Here is a 16,146-nt window from a genome sequence, read left to right as displayed (position 1 = left end):
TACGTGTTTATCACTAAATCAGTGTCTGATAAGACCGTCCATCCGGAGGGTGAAATGAATAGCTAAAGTTGCTGATGCGACCCTCATTCACATTTCACACTGTTAGACTGTACGGTAGGCTACGGTTCATGTTGGTTAATAAATATTGGCTTCAAATTGGTACCCTTGAAAATGACAGAAGGCCGCCTTACAATTCTTAAACTTCTTGAGTTTCTACTTTTGTGACATGACGTGGCGAGTCTCGTATGAAGTGACGAAACGAGATCAGTTGTATTGATCTGTTCAAAGCGTGGAAAGCTCAATTTCATCATGTAAAAACAACAACAAAGAAAAAAGGCGGTTCGTGAACAGGAATTCCTTTCAAAGTTTGTGTCAGTAAAAAGATGACCTGATTTATTTCTCATCAGCCTCATCTGGAGATGTACCGCTACCAAAGCCTCATCTGGAGATGTACCGCTACCACCAGCCTCATCTGGAGATGTACCGCTACCACCAGCCTCATTTGGAGATGTACCGATAAAACCAGCCTCATCTGGAGATGACAGGTACGAAAAGCCTCGCGATTTGAACTAACTCACGGGTTACCTACTTCCTGAATTTGACTCTCCGGATGACTTTTTAACTTTATAAGCCTGTGATTAAGGTGACCCACAAACTGTTACCAGACACTCCCTGGACTTATATTAAGCCTAGTGCAGAACCGCGCGAGGTGACATGTGACTCATTTCGTGGTGGAGGGTCACATTTAAGGATTTTTTGCATTTTACTTCAGTATCTGTGTAATCCAGAAAAGACACAAGATAAGCGCATAATTGAGGAGAGTCGGGACCATTATGATGATCTGTGTCAAAAGCACATTGAACACGACTATTAATGGGACCATAGTGGCCGAGTGGGCGACTTGCAGTCTCACTCTATGACAAAGTTAAGCAATTTGAGATTTAAATAGAAGCACCAAACCTTAGGGCGACTGAAAATAAGAAAAGTATTGCATGATTAGAGCTTTAGGACGACATTTGATCAACCTAGGTCCCCTGTTGAATTTAAAGGCACACGCAGCTTCCCGTAAACCATCACAGACACTGTCAGGCTTTTACACACAGTACAAACACCCTTGCATTTCAACACTCACCACTTGAGAACATCGTAGGTGCCCTCCGAAAAGAGCGAGCACTTATGAACGAATTTATTTTTGCGTGGCCAGCCGGATTGTCTGATCAGACAATGGGATGGCTCGTTTTGGCGCTAGACCTAACTTATACTAATAAATTGACAGCTTGTTACACAAATATTCTTAAATAATTCTTTTTTCATTAAGACAAAATCAGTAAAACTCGAAGATTTTAAAGTTTAAAAACTAGCCCTGAAGCGTGTCCTGCAAAACGTGTTTCTCGTAGCAGACGAATGTTCAGCATGTCGCCAGTTTCTTTGAACGGTCAGCCGACACCATTCACTTCGTGTGACTCGCAGCCATTTGTTGCGTTTTAGATAACGAGCCATGGCAGATACAGCGAGTCGCATTGAAATCAAGGACTGACTACTAAATTGTGAGAAAAAAAGGGAAAGTAGATCACATGGGTTCACGATGGCTCAGGGGTTAGATTAACCACGAAAACAGGTGTGTGGTTTACTCGAGCTAAACAAAAAAACTGTGTCATTTAATGCTATTCACTAAATGCTATTGCAAGTGTGTTCGATAAGGTTAGAACTGCTTTTTCATGAAAAGATTTGAATCGTTCTGTAAACCATTTGGGACGGACTGGGGCTTTAACACACACGCATTACAAGTCAAATAGTGTGAATGTGATAATTTTTTCTCCTTCCTCCAAGTACTTTTAGTTTTACTCAAAAGGACCTATGACCAGATTTCCAGATCTACTGACAAATACGTTTTGAGCTTTCATTTGTGATGTTTAGATAAAAAATAAAAAAAAAGAGTTTCACATGATGGCATGTTCCGCCTTGCCAGAGACATCACTATAACTTAACTGTGAATATTTTGTTTTAGGATGAAGACTACAGTTACGATCCGGAGAGTGATTCTGATTCTGATGGCACACCTTTTTCAAGCTACATGTACTACTACTCAATGCTGTCACCACCTGCAAAAAGGAAGAAAACATGCCAAGGTAAAAGTCCGTGAAAGAAACTGAGAAGTAGTGACTCTATGACTGCAACCTTTCATGATTTGCCAATTTACCTAAAATTCAGCTTTCCTGAGCCAGAAGCAAGACTTGTCTATAGACTATAGTTCAGGACATTTGCATATGCAGTTGCAATCAACTAGTGTACTATCAAGAAAACAGTTTCGTGTGGACAGAATTGTACATGCTCTACATTTTCCCATCTTTGTTAAAACATTAAGTCAAAATTTGACTAAATGTAAAAAACATCAATTTTGAAAACAACACTGGACAGCAATTAAAAATAGCATTCACCAAAACTGGCAACATGGTCTCAAAAGCTTCCTCACCTCATGTCTGACACATGCATGCACACACACACACACACACACACACACACACACACACACACATACACACACACATACACACACACACACACACACACGCATCTCTGCCTTATGCAGCTTCATTTGTTTCTAAGGAAAATGCTGGGAGTCCATGGTTTCCAGGGAAATTGTATATTTGTGAAACACGTTATTCACCAGTCTTGCAAAGACCAGGCAAAAGTTACTAAATGTTCAGTTAAGCTGCTGCAACATTCCCCCATTTTGAAATTTTTACCATGCTCCTTTTTGTTGTGAACATAAAGATCTGAACCTGGGCTTTTATTTCCAGGAAGCGATCACTTTTCATAATCGTTGATATTGGTTTTGGTTATGCCTAATATGATCACATGGTTATTCTTCAAGAAGCGTTGTTCAGTTTTCATTTTTTTCTTGGGTAGAGCTGCTTTGATCTTTGAAAACTTTGTAATAGGATTTTTTGCATATTTTGTTTTTTTCAGAAATACCAGACAAACACGATGTACTGCCACCTGCCTCAAACGGACTGCCACCTGCCTCAGATGAGCTGCCACCTGCCTCAAATGGACTGCCACCTGCCTCAGACGGACTGCCAAACATTTCTTCCAAGAAACCGAAACGACCTTGCCTATATTGTGGCCAATTTCAAAGTGTGCTCATCAGACACTTACAAAGAAAACATTCTAATGAAGTAAGGGTTGCTGCAGCCATGAAGCTGCCTGCTTGTTCTAATGCGCAACTTGATTGTGGGCAGGCTTACCCTTTTTAAAATCAAAAAACAAGAAAGGTAGGTTGTTGGAACGTTTGTTATTGGATTTACATTAACATAAAACGTTTTAAGAGAACAGCCTTCCTTCTGTATGTTTTTGCTCATTGAACACCTTTGATTTCACCAACTCTTTTTTCTTCTTGTCACTGAGCTCTGACCGGTACGGTTGGCCTAGTGGTAAGGCGTCCGCCCCGTGATCGGGAGGTCGTGGGTTCGAACCCCGGCCGGGTCATACCTAAGACTTTAAAATTGGCAATCTAGTGGCTGCTCCGCCTGTCGTCTGGCATTATGGGGTTAGTGCTACGACTGGTTGGTCCGGTGTCAGAATAATCAGAATAATGTGACTGGGTGAGACATGAAGCCTGTTCTGCGACTTCTGTCTTGCGTGTGGCGCATGTTATATGTCAAAGCAGCACCGCCCTGATATGGCCCTTCGTGGTAAAACGCTGGCAGTTTCTTTGTTTTTGGATTTACCCTTTTTAACGCAAGAATGGATGGTGAACCAGCCAGACTGACACTGTGTGAATGGCAAGAAGCAGAAAGCAATCATTGGGTGGTACTGGTTCAATCTCGGCAGCTAAACTAAAGAGTATGTGTGTATGTAAAATCACCCATGACAGATGTGTACTGGTTCAATCTCGGCAGCTAAACTAAAGAATATCAAGTATGTGTTTTGAAAATCGTTGTCAGTATCGGATAAAGGAGAATTTCACTTGAGACTCGACCGAGGCCTGGTTTGTGTTATTATGCAAGGTCCGGTACTATGAACAAATTTGGTCAAATCCACTACAAATGTATGCGTGTTTGGCTTATTTCATAGAGTAAAAAGTTCACGCACTAAACATTTTATGTTGACCGACAAAAGTGTGCCTCGTACACTCTAAATATTTGGACGCCAGATACCTCTGCAATGACCGGAACAGAGCTGAGCAGAAAATGCAATCAGGTGTTCTATCTCAGACTAATCAAAGCAGTCTGACACAAGCCTGATCACTTGGATCGTCACTAATCTATTCAAGAGTTCTGCATTGCCCATTATCTCCCATTCAAACCCTCTTTTGTACTGTGAGTTAGTAATCGCTGAACGATCGCTGTTAATGTTATAGCGATACTGGTGAAAACGAAATGTAATATTTTGAGTGCATGCAGTAATTGAAGGGCGCACAAAGCATGTGACTACCCTCCAGTGACTGCACTCATAACCTTTTGAGATGAGTGGTTGTAAGGTATTATAATAAGACTTCCTCTCCACAATACAAGTGCCTGTTGTTGTTATTCATGTTCAATTGATGGGAAGCTAATTCTGGAGGATAAATAGAAAACAATTAAGCTTTTTTAATAGGTTACAATAATGTCATCATTTATTTCTCATTGAAAATTTCAAATCATTTTATATCATTTTGCTTTAAAAGTTGTCAGTCGTGTCTTGAAATCGATGACATTTGTTTTATGTTTTGCTTCTAATACTGAGTTCTAATGACAGAGTAAATATAGCATTGTAATTTGTAATACCATGCACAGTTCAAACTGTCAATCACGCTCCTTCCCAGTTTGTGATATGTATGTACATGAATTCTGTAAGTGGTCAATTTGTGTGTGGCATTGATCAACATTGCAAACAACACAGTTAATCTATGCAATCATGTACATCAAAATAATTTCAAAGAACTGTTCTCTGTTTTAATCTGTATTTGTTTCACTTCTCTGGGGTAAATTAGTTCCCCAATAAATCCTGTTGCATTGTAAATGCATGCCATTTATTTTCTTCTGTCTTGACTTTATTTTGCCAAAAATGTTATGCTTGGAAGAGGGCTTAGTAACTCTCTCCAAAAGGCCACTGGTTCTGATTCTACTCAATTACGATTGTTTTCTTGATAGTGTACATTTGATTGAAATTTTAACTAAAATTTGTTGTTTCTGTGCTTCATTAATCTTCTTCAATTTGAGGTATCTTGGTGTAGCTTGTGTGTTTATGACATCATTTCTGCCCTAACATTTACAATGATTTCAACATAAAAGATAACTTAAACATACTAAATATGGATCTCTATGTTGTTAATGATTAGGTGAAATGTAAGACTACCAAAATATGTGTGCCATAATTCTGCACACGATATTTTTTCTTTCAAACAGATCATTGGTAATCTGAACCGTACACTTGCAAGTGGTCAAATTACTTTTTTGTGTTCTCAAATTGTTTCATGGCAGAGATTTAAAAAGACCTCAATTAGTGTACTGTAAACTATAGAGCATTTATTGTGATCTTAGCAGACTTTCACTGTGCTGTTCTGGAAAGAACGTCGGCAAGACTATTGAAAGCGTTCTGCATTTAGAACATTGACAGATCATGCAGAACACACTGAGAGCCCATAACAGCTTACTTTTTCAGTTCATTCAGCACACAAAAGATGATCACAGCAGCTAACTCTCAAAACAGAACATTTGAATGCCGTTCTCAAACTGTTTCAAATAAGTGAGTGTGTGCAATTCCCATCATGTTCATTTAGAGTGTAGTAGGGCCCCAGATCAATCCAGCATTGAGTGCATTTCTGCCATTACCTGAAAACAATAGACCTTTTGCAAGTGTATTCTTTGCAAGAACTTTATTCTTGTACATACTTGTAAGTTGTCTTTTTTTCCCGTTTTTGTTACCCTCTACAGAGAGGTCCCACTCGCAACTCTGTACAACATCCCTTTTGTCAAATCTCCCTTACTGAACAAAGTATAGTAGGTTTTGGACTCGAACAATATGGTAAGTGTAGGGAAGCGATTTAAGAACAAGTGCGCACATTAAAACATCATTGCTGAAGGTGTATGTGTATAATTTTATTCTTGTTTTTGACAAATAAATGAGCTGTTGAACAAATACACATTCGTTGACTTATCGCAGTTTGCATTGTATGTGTTAATGTGTGTATATGTACATCCTGTTATATGTTTTTCTTCTGTGATGTACTTTGCTTACATCTGCCTGTTAACATTACAACAAGGCATTCCTATTGATATGTTTAAATTTTGCAAACAGTGACCTTTTATTTCTGACTTGGGAACAACACTGATGAAAGCATCTATCATTTTTTCTGTCACAACTCATACACAAAATCTATTGCACGTTTTGAACTGTTTATTAAAACTGCCAACAGAATAATTAGTGATGAAACAGCCATGATTACACTCAACACAAAGCATCAGGAACCTTAAATAATAACGATTTCGAAAGCGCGAACTGCAGAGTTTGAGCACATAACTAAATGACAATTAAAATGACGGGCGCAGTGGCGTGGTGGTAAGACGTCGGCCTCCTAATCGGGAGGTCGTGAGTTCGAATCCCGGTCGCTGCCGCCTGGTGGGTTAAGAGTGGAGATTTTTCCGATCTCCCAGGTCAACTTATGTGCAGACCTGCTAGTGACTTAACCCCCTTCGTGTGTACACGCAAGCACAAGACCAAGTGCGCACGGAAAAGATCCTGTAATCCATGTCAGAGTTCGGTGGGTTGTAGAAACACGAAAATACCCAGCATGCTTCCTCCGAAAGCGGCGTATGGCTGCCTAAATGGCGGGGTAAAAACGGTCATACACGTAAAATTCCACTCGTGCAAAAACACGCGTGTACGTGGGAGTTTCAGCCCACGAACGCAGAAGAAGACAATTAAAATTGTTAAAATAATAATAATAACTGGACATTTTTAAGTGCATAACCTATGGCTCTAGGCCCTTTACAAAACTTTGTGAACAACAAAATATACAAATACTGGTCGCCTTAATATACCTTATAAATTGGTTGCCCTAAGCTACCCGAAAAGGCGTGTCGCCGTAACCCCCACTCTTGCATTATTTTCATTAAGGCGACCATGCAAAACACCTATATCTTAATCTTGACAGATTTTCACGTTCAATTCATGACAGTCGGGTGTAGGTCAATTAGCAAATGTAATTACAAAATTTTATTAATATTGCTTTAAAAACAACGGATATAGCACCGGTAGCTATAAAACCCCTTTTTACAATGGTCGTCCTAAAGGCGGATTTATACTTATATATATATATATATATATATATATATATATATATATATATGTGTGTGTGTGTGTGTGTGTGTGTGTGTTGGGGGGTGTAGGGATTGGGTCAGGGGGGTGCGGCGGTGTGGGGCTGACCAGATCAGGCCGGCAAGGCTTTTACACGCGATTAGACAATCCCTCCACTTGGACACAGACCAAAACTCAACACCATTGATGTTTTTTGTGGCAAATGTGATGAATTAATATCGGAAGCGGCCACTCGAGACGATATGTAAAAGTATATACAGGGTGGTCCAAAAAAAGCGCCCTATTTTCTTTGTGATCTCATTTTTGACTGCGAAGAGAGATTTAGAAAATGTCTTCACATAACAATAGCAGAATCATGACAAATTATGTCTTGCAAATTTGGTTGAAATTGTTTTATCCTTAGTAGTTGATAATCTGCTCTATCCAGTGTCCTCTTCGTATAAGAACTGCTGCAACACGAACGTTTAAATTGTCCATGACTCGTCCAATCATGCCACCTGTCAGCTTGTATGCGCCTGATTTTCCTTCTTATGTCGTTCTACAGAGCTGCCAGGGTCTGGGAATTGTTGCTGTATATTCTGTCCTGGGTACCCCCCACAGAAAGTAGTCGGGTGGGTTGCGATCAGGGGAATGAGGTGGCCAAGGGAAGTCAGTGCGTCGTGAAATGAGCCTATCGCCAAGAAAGAGAAGGCTGGATAGAGAATAAGTGGATAATGTGTTGCTGTAAGTTTATTGTTACGTTATTTTGTTAAAATGTATGTGTATTTGGTGTTTAAATGGTATGGTTTTATTCATAGCTGATATGTAAAGCGCGGAGAGCATAGTTTACTGTGGTTCGCGCTATATAAGCTGTCATTATTAGTATTATTATATGATTATATTATCAACTGCTAAGGACAAACCAATTTCTACCAACATGTGCAAGACATAATTTGCCATCATTCTGCTATTGTTTGGTGAAGAAATTTTCTAAATCTCTGCCTCGTTCTGTTTGAAATTCTCTCTTTGCAGTCAAAAATGAGATCAAAAAGAAAATAGGGCGCTTTTTTTGGACCACCCAGTAAACGAAATATTGTTCACTCTGCACAGGAGGCAATCAGGAACAGATTCAGTTTGGTATGTGTCGAAGAGCACGGATGTTCTTTTCCCATCTAAGATATATCGAGCCAAACAGTTTTCACGGGAAGGATTTTGCCTTTAAGACGTTTAAAAATACAGTTATAAATACCAAGCTATCAAAATTAAATCACCACTGTTTTATCAAGTCGTCAAGGAGACACATATCAATCATATGTGTATGCTTTCACAGTGTAGCTTCCACTACAAAAAGGTCACAAGCTGCCATCCCAAGCCATAACCACCACCCCCCCCCCCCCATCCCTACCCCACCCCGAATAACCCTCCCCACCCCCACCAATCCCCCCCACCCCCCATCCTACTCTCCCAGTTCCTACACCACAATGCCGTGTTTTCGCGGAGACATATCTTCTTTTCTTTACCTGTCATAATACTAGAAACGGAACATGTTCTCTATTTTTTGGCCCGTTTAAAGACCTCTGTATATCTCGCTCGGATTCACCCTTGAAGGCTGTATGCATCGAAGCGAAATGAAGACTCCCTCCTGAAAGGTATCTTTTGCACGAAAAACTTTTCCACTTTCAATGCTTACAAGCTGATGATTTGTGTTCTTGAAAAAAGCACAGTGGGACATCGGTGTCGCGGGCCCAATTTTCTGAAGTTTTGACAAGATTGACGAAAGCCAGACACTTTTTGAAAACATTTTCGGCTTTGAAATTATACATTGCGACAGCAGCCGTGAAATGTCTATCGTGTTTGTTGCAGGAATTCGTGTCTGGTAGACAAAGAAAGGCTTTAATAACATGTTTCAGAAGTGTGCCGAGACGTTTCATGTCATTGCTGAATGCTTTTTTCTTCTTCTTTTTTTTCTCAAGCCCATCATTGTGTGGTGTTTAAAAATAACACCAAAACTGTCCGCGTGATCTATCACGGTTCAGCGTTCTGTTTACGGTCAATAGAATGCACTGAACTATGTTGCAGTCTTCTCTCACCTTACTCTCAGAGAGAGAGAGAGGGAGAGAGAGAGATAGAGAGAAAAAAGAGAGAGAGAGAGAGAGAGAGAGAGAGAGAGAGAGAGAGAATTAAGACAAGACAAGACAAGACAAGACAAGACACGACCAAAACAAATCTATATTATCGAGGGTAATAGATAAGCAAGAATTTTTTTTTTTACATTCAGCTCTCGCCCTACATAGGGTCAACTAAAACAACAACAAACAAGTCGCGTGAAGCTATAATTATACAAACATTCAGTCAATCTGTCGGCCGAGTAGTGTTCTCGAAATCGCTCTACACGCGCGCACACACACACAGACACACACACACACACACACACACACACACACACACACACACACACACACACACACACACACACACACACACACACACACACACACACACACACACACACACACACACTCTGTCTCTCTCTCTCTTTCAGTTTTGCGCAAACGCACGTAATTTTTAATTGTGACGCAATTCTCTCTCTCTCTCTCTCTCTCTCTCCCTCTCTCTCTCTCTCCCTCTCTCTCTCTCTCTCTCTCTCTCTCTCTCTCTCTCTCTCTCTCTCTCTCTCTCTCTCTCTCTCTCTCTCTCTCATCATAAATCTCCTGGACCAGATGGAATAATACCTGAGTTATTGAAAGGTTCTGAACCACAGATTGTTGATTTTTGTGTGAAATTGTTTAATGTTCTTTTTGACAAAGGTGTTTTTCCAGAAGCTTGGACCGAATCATTTGTACTCCCGTTATTAAAAAAAGGTGATGCTAATGATCCAAGTAATTATCGAGGAATATCACTCTGTGATGTGAGTAGTAAAGTGTACAGTACAATTATCAACTGTAGACTTCAAGAATGGAGTGAACGTTATAATCTTACCGGAGAATATCAAGCTGTGTTTAAAAAGAATTATTCAACTGTCGATCATAATTATGTTTACATTGTTGGGGTTTGTACAGAAGCAGTTTTCCTTTAATTGTAAACTCTATGTGGCATTTATAGATTTTGAAAAAGCATTTGATTCTATCGATCGTAACCTGATGTGGCCAATTTTGTTGAAAAATGGCATAAAAGGAAAGTTGTTCTGTTGCATTAATTAAAAGTATGTATGAAAATGTTAAATGCCGAGTGAAATGTGGTGTACATTTGACTGATTATATTAAGTGTACCTACGGTGTGAAACAAGGTGATGTTTGTAGTCCTCTTTTGTTTTCTCTCTTTATAAACGAGTTGGCTTTGGAAATTATTAAAAAAGGAAGACATGGTGCACAGTTTTTGAATGATTATATGGAGCTATTTATTTTATTATTGGCTGATGATGTTGTTCTATTATCTGAGACTGTGGTTGGTCTACAGACGCAGTTGAATAATTTGCAACATGCAGCATCAAATTTACACCTTAAAGTAAATATGTTGTTTTTCGGAAGGGTGGATACTTGAGTGTAAGAGAGAAATGGAAGTATGATGGAAAGATAATGCCAGTGGTTAATGTTTATAAGTATTTAGTATTGTTCTCCACAAAACTCAGTTTTACCGCCACTTGTTGTGACCTTGCAAGCAAAGCGAAAAACGCATTGTTGTGTATATTAAAAAATTTGTCCTAGCTTGGTAATAATAATTTGAAAGTTTATTTAAAATTATTTGATTCTCAGGTTTTGCCAATTGCAATATATGGAGCTGAACTGTGGGGTCTTGAGAAATCTGCATTACAGTCTGAAAAAATTCATTTATTTGCCCTAAAGAAATTTCTTGGTGTTGGATCACGCACACCCAACGATTTTGTGTACGGCGAGATGAATAGGTATCCCATTTATGTGAATGCTGCAATACGTTGTGTTAAATATTGGTTGAAGTTGTTAATAATGGACGTAAATAGTTTGCCACATAAAGCCTATAAAATGTTGCGTGAACTGGATGAAAGAGGTAAAAGAAACTGGGCGTCTAGTGTACGTTGTAAATTATGTCAGAATGGTTTTGGGTTTGCATGGATGAATCAAGGAGTGCAAGATGAGAACCGTTTTTTGAAAGATTTCAGAGAAAGACTGATTGATTGTAGATGGCAGGAATGGAATTTTCATGTTCAGAACATTGATAGATTTGCGTCATATAGGACATTTTGCACTGTGCACGAAGTAAAACCTTATTTATTATTGAACATGGATAGGCATTTGAAAATTATTATGGCAAGATTCCGAGGTGGAATAACAGAACTATTTGTGCACGTTAATCGATATAAGAGATACGATGCGGATATGTTGTTATGCCCATTGTGCAGGGAACGAAAGGAAGATGAGTTTCATTTTGTGCTTTGTTGCCCCGCACTTCGTGATTTGCCATGCCAGTTCATTCCTGCTAAGATTTATAGAAAACCAAGTTTACACAAGTTTTCTATGCTTATGGCATCTGTGAACGAAGGTATTGTTCGAAAGTTGTCAGTGTATGTGTACAAAGCATTTCGACTACGTAGTGTTGTTATGTCTTAGTTCATGTAAGCCTACGATATATTTTATTTGAAATGTAATGTCTTAGTTCGTGTATGATTTATTTAATTTGATTTGTGTGCAAATGTCATTATGTCATTGTATATATATATATATATATCCCATGACCTCCCTTCTTTGTCTCTGTTACTTCAGTATGGGTATATATGTTGTATTTTTATAGCTCAATAAATACATCATGGACTCCAAAAAATATATGATAGTGCAGATTCCGATTTGGGCAAAGGACTACTTTCCTCCCGACCTTTGACCTCGCGCCGAACAATGTGACACATTTGTATGAAGTTCTAAAATCGTATTGCACGGCTCAGAAAACCATATCAGTTGCACGCAAAAATGAATCTCAGAACTGATCTGATGTATGAGATGCAATAAGCAAAAGTTTCTTTCATTATGAAAGCAATGCAGGTCGAAAAAAACGAACATTCAACTTACAAGATAACCAGATGCTAGCGAACCAAAACAAAAACACGAGTACCCTCCCCATGCATCGTTAGCAGACGACTTTTGAGAATCTGTCGGTAGTGTGTTTTGGTGTGCACCTTCAGCTATCAAACATCGGCTGATTCACGTGTTTTGCGAGCAAGTCTACTCTTTTGCCTGGCTCTGCAGTAAGTCCACATATTTTTCCGTAATCCAGTCATATTCCTTCAAAATGCAATCAATCGGCGGTGACAGACGTGTCGGTCGCGTTTTCCTCTCACCCATACCAGTTTAAGTTCATCCATGCAAACACACTCGCAAAACAGTTTATCACGTAGATACATTTCAAATAGGGAGCAAATGGTTAAATCTAAACCTACATATTTGTTCCCTAAGATTTGCTTCTCTGTCAATAAGCCTAATTACACACGTTCGAGAAAAACAACGTGGAATCAATTCTGAATCGAGTAAGCCAAATGGGTCCCAAACCCGTTTCGCCCGTTCTGCCGACCTGAAACGCAAAACAAAAGAATTGTGCGCTTCAACTAAATTAATTTCTATTCGACTTCATTACTTTCTTGCAACTTATGAACCTTTACTTAAAGCTTTTAAATGGTCTGAAAGTAGTGTTACCGCGTACTTATCGATGCACTCATTCGTTTTATTTTTTCAGCGACGGTCACTTAGTTTAAGGTTGCAAAAGGGCTAAGTCTCGCTGGCAACAGTTTTACCCTGCACAGATCGCAACAGTGCCGCTAGTAGTCTACACTTTGTGTTTGATGGTAGAATGGGATATACAGATTACAACACTCGTGGTTTTTTATATGGCTTGTATTTCAGTCAAGACCCAGCGGGAATATCAATCGAGAGCCACTCGCCAGAGGCTCGTGTCTCCCGATGATATTCATCCGCTGGGTCTTGACTGAAATACAAGCCATATAAAAAACCACTCGTGTTGTAACCTATACATATGTTCACCCCCTTCATAAGGGGCTATGGCCTAAATGAGTAAACAATCCAATCCAATCCAATCCAATCTCTCTCTCTCTCTCTCTCTCTCTCTCTCTCTCTCTCTCTCTCTCTCTCTCTCTCTCTCTCTCATCTCCCTTTCGCGAGCGCGCTCAGGTACAAAAGCATGCTTGCACGCACGAACGCACGTAAAATGTACACTATGTTGTGTGATATTTGAGAGTAAAAACACCATGTTACTTACGTCACAATTTCATACACATTATTTTTGTTCTGCCGCATCCAACAGCTGAGAAAAAAACTGTTCACTTTCAGTATCATATTTGACTGAATTTGAAATACCTTAAAGTTGAGGGTCTAATGTCCTCATTTTTAGCCAAGTATAGTGCACCTGCACACTTGTTTACACCCATATCCATCAAGAGTAACTGCACGCAAAAAAAGATACTAATCTCTTTTTTTTTCTTTTTTTTTTCTTCTCTTTTTATATTTAGTCAAGTTTTGACTAAATATTTTAACATCGAGGGGGAATCGCTACTACCCCGCTCTTCTTGTCAATTTCACTGCCTTTGCCATGAGCGGTGGACTGACGATGCTACGAGTATACGGTCTTGCTGAAAAATGGCATTGCGTTCAGTTTCATTCTGTGAGTTCGACAGCTACTTGACTAAATATTGTATTTTCGCCTTACGCGACTTGTTTTTTAAACATTAGGAACACGAGGGAAGAGAAACCCCGAACGGAATACATTGTAAGCTTGGATCTCATCGTAATCAACCTAAAGAAATCAACTATTTCACAGAAAATAGTCCGAAACGAAATCATCCATTGCCGCAACCTATTTCTTTATAATGGATCTATAAATTCATCGAACACATTACACACACGCACCCCCCTCCCCCCCACCCCATCCCCCGCACACACACACATACACGCACACTCACACGCACTCACACACACACACACACACACACACACACACACACACACACACACACACACACACACACACGCACACATACTAACACACGCACGCCCAGAAGAACTCTATGTTGCTGTCCCACTCCCCTTAACACTGTCGTGATTTTAAGCTTACTGAAACCAAAGGAGATAAATGCTTTCTGGTGAATGATGTGGACACTGATGTGACGAAAGATCTAGACACAGATACATGGTAATATCTTCCCCACTTATTGTGTTTCTTCTCATGCAAGACGAAAGTACATAGAAGTGGATAATAGGGTAACAAGACAAATGGCCGTTTGACGCAATTATCTGTGCGGGCATCGAGTTCCCCTAAGTCGGTTCTTTGCTCGCTTTTTGTGTGTGAAGAAGTCGACAGCTCCCGTCAAATTCTCATCTTACCTTTTAATGACTTTGATGATTTTAAGGTTCCTCCCAAAGGAAGACAGTGTTTAAAGCGAATGGCAGAGCTCTGTCTTTTTGCACTTTTCACGACAAGAAGAGACATGAGCCTGTGACAAAAAAGTGTCCCCAGAAAATCCACAATGGCTCAGTTTTTAAACATCTTTTCTTATTTCACTAACAGTTTTGTGAGATGAAAGAGACATGCTTGTTCTTCAGTCATTCATGTTTGACAATAATAACTGATGCCTGCAGTTTTTTCATTAAGTCAAGGGTTGACTAAATGTTTTAACAACAAGTCGCGTGAGGCGAAAATACAATATTTAGTCAAGTAGCTGCCATTTTTCAGCAAGACCGTATACTCGTAGCATCGTCAGTCCACCGCTCATGGCAAAGGCAGTGAAATTGACAAGAAGAGCGGGGTAGTAGTTGCGCTAAGAAGGATAGCACGCTTTTCTGTACCTCTCTTTGTTTTAACTTTCTGAGCGTGTTTTTAATCCAAACATATCATATCTATATGTTTTTGGAATCAGGAACCGGCAAGGAATAAGATGAAAGTGTTTTTAAATTGATTTGGACAATTTAATTTTGATAATATTTTTTATATATTTAATTTTCAGAGCTTGTTTTTAATCCGAATATAACATATTTATATGTTTTTGGAATCAGCAAATGATGGAGAATAAGATAAACGTAAATTTGGATCGTTTTATAAATTTTTATTTTTTTTTACAATTTTCCGATTTTTAATGACCAAAGTCATTAATTAATTTTTAAGCCACCAAGCTGAAATGCAATACCGAACCCCGGGCTTCGTCGAAGATTACTTGACCAAAATTTGAACCAATTTGGTTGAAAAATGAGGGCGTGACAGTGCCGCCTCAACTTTCACGAAAAGCCGGATATGACGTCATCAAAGACATTTATCAAAAAAATGAAAAAAACGTTCGGGGATTTCATACCCAGGAACTCTCATGTCAAATTTCATAAAGATCGGTCTAGTAGTTTAGTCTGAATCGCTCTACACACACACACACACACACACACACGCACGCACACACGCACACACGCACACACATACACCACGACCCTCGTTTCGATTCCCCCTCGATGTTAAAATATTTAGTCAAAACTTGACTAAATATAAAAACGGGGAATCGAGACAAGGGTCGTGGTGTATGTGTGTGCGTGTGTGCGTGTGTGTCTGTGTGTGTGTGTGTGTGTGTGTGTGTGTGTGTGTGTGTGTGTGTGTGTGTGTGTGTGTGTGTGTGTGTGTGTGTGTGTGTGTGTGTGTGTGTGTGTGTGTGTGTGTGTGTAGAGCGATTCAGACTAAACTACTATATTTATGAAATTTTACATGAGAATTTCTGGGTATGAAATCCCCAGACTTTTTTTCCTTTTTTCGATAAATGTCTTTTATGACGTCATATCCGGCTTTTTGTAAAAGTTGAGGCGGCACTGTCACACCTTCATTTTTCAATCAAATTGATTGAAATTTTGGCCAGGC

The 16,146-nt window shown here is 39.4% G+C and overlaps 1 long non-coding RNA gene across 1 annotated transcript; it reads left to right on the top strand.

Annotated features, from left to right (window-relative positions):
• Nucleotides 1-434: 434 nt before the first annotated feature.
• Nucleotides 435-6,125, top strand: LOC138966086 (uncharacterized). Its single transcript, XR_011455596.1, has 3 exons — nucleotides 435-545; nucleotides 2,009-2,129; nucleotides 2,971-6,125. It is a non-coding gene; the product is annotated as an uncharacterized lncRNA (long non-coding RNA).
• Nucleotides 6,126-16,146: the final 10,021 nt, after the last annotated feature.

This window comes from Littorina saxatilis, linkage group LG5 (assembly GCF_037325665.1).
Source record: "Littorina saxatilis isolate snail1 linkage group LG5, US_GU_Lsax_2.0, whole genome shotgun sequence".
In the NCBI taxonomy this organism is placed as follows: Eukaryota; Metazoa; Mollusca; class Gastropoda; order Littorinimorpha; family Littorinidae; genus Littorina; species Littorina saxatilis.
This window is presented reverse-complemented; position numbering and strand designations above follow the sequence as displayed.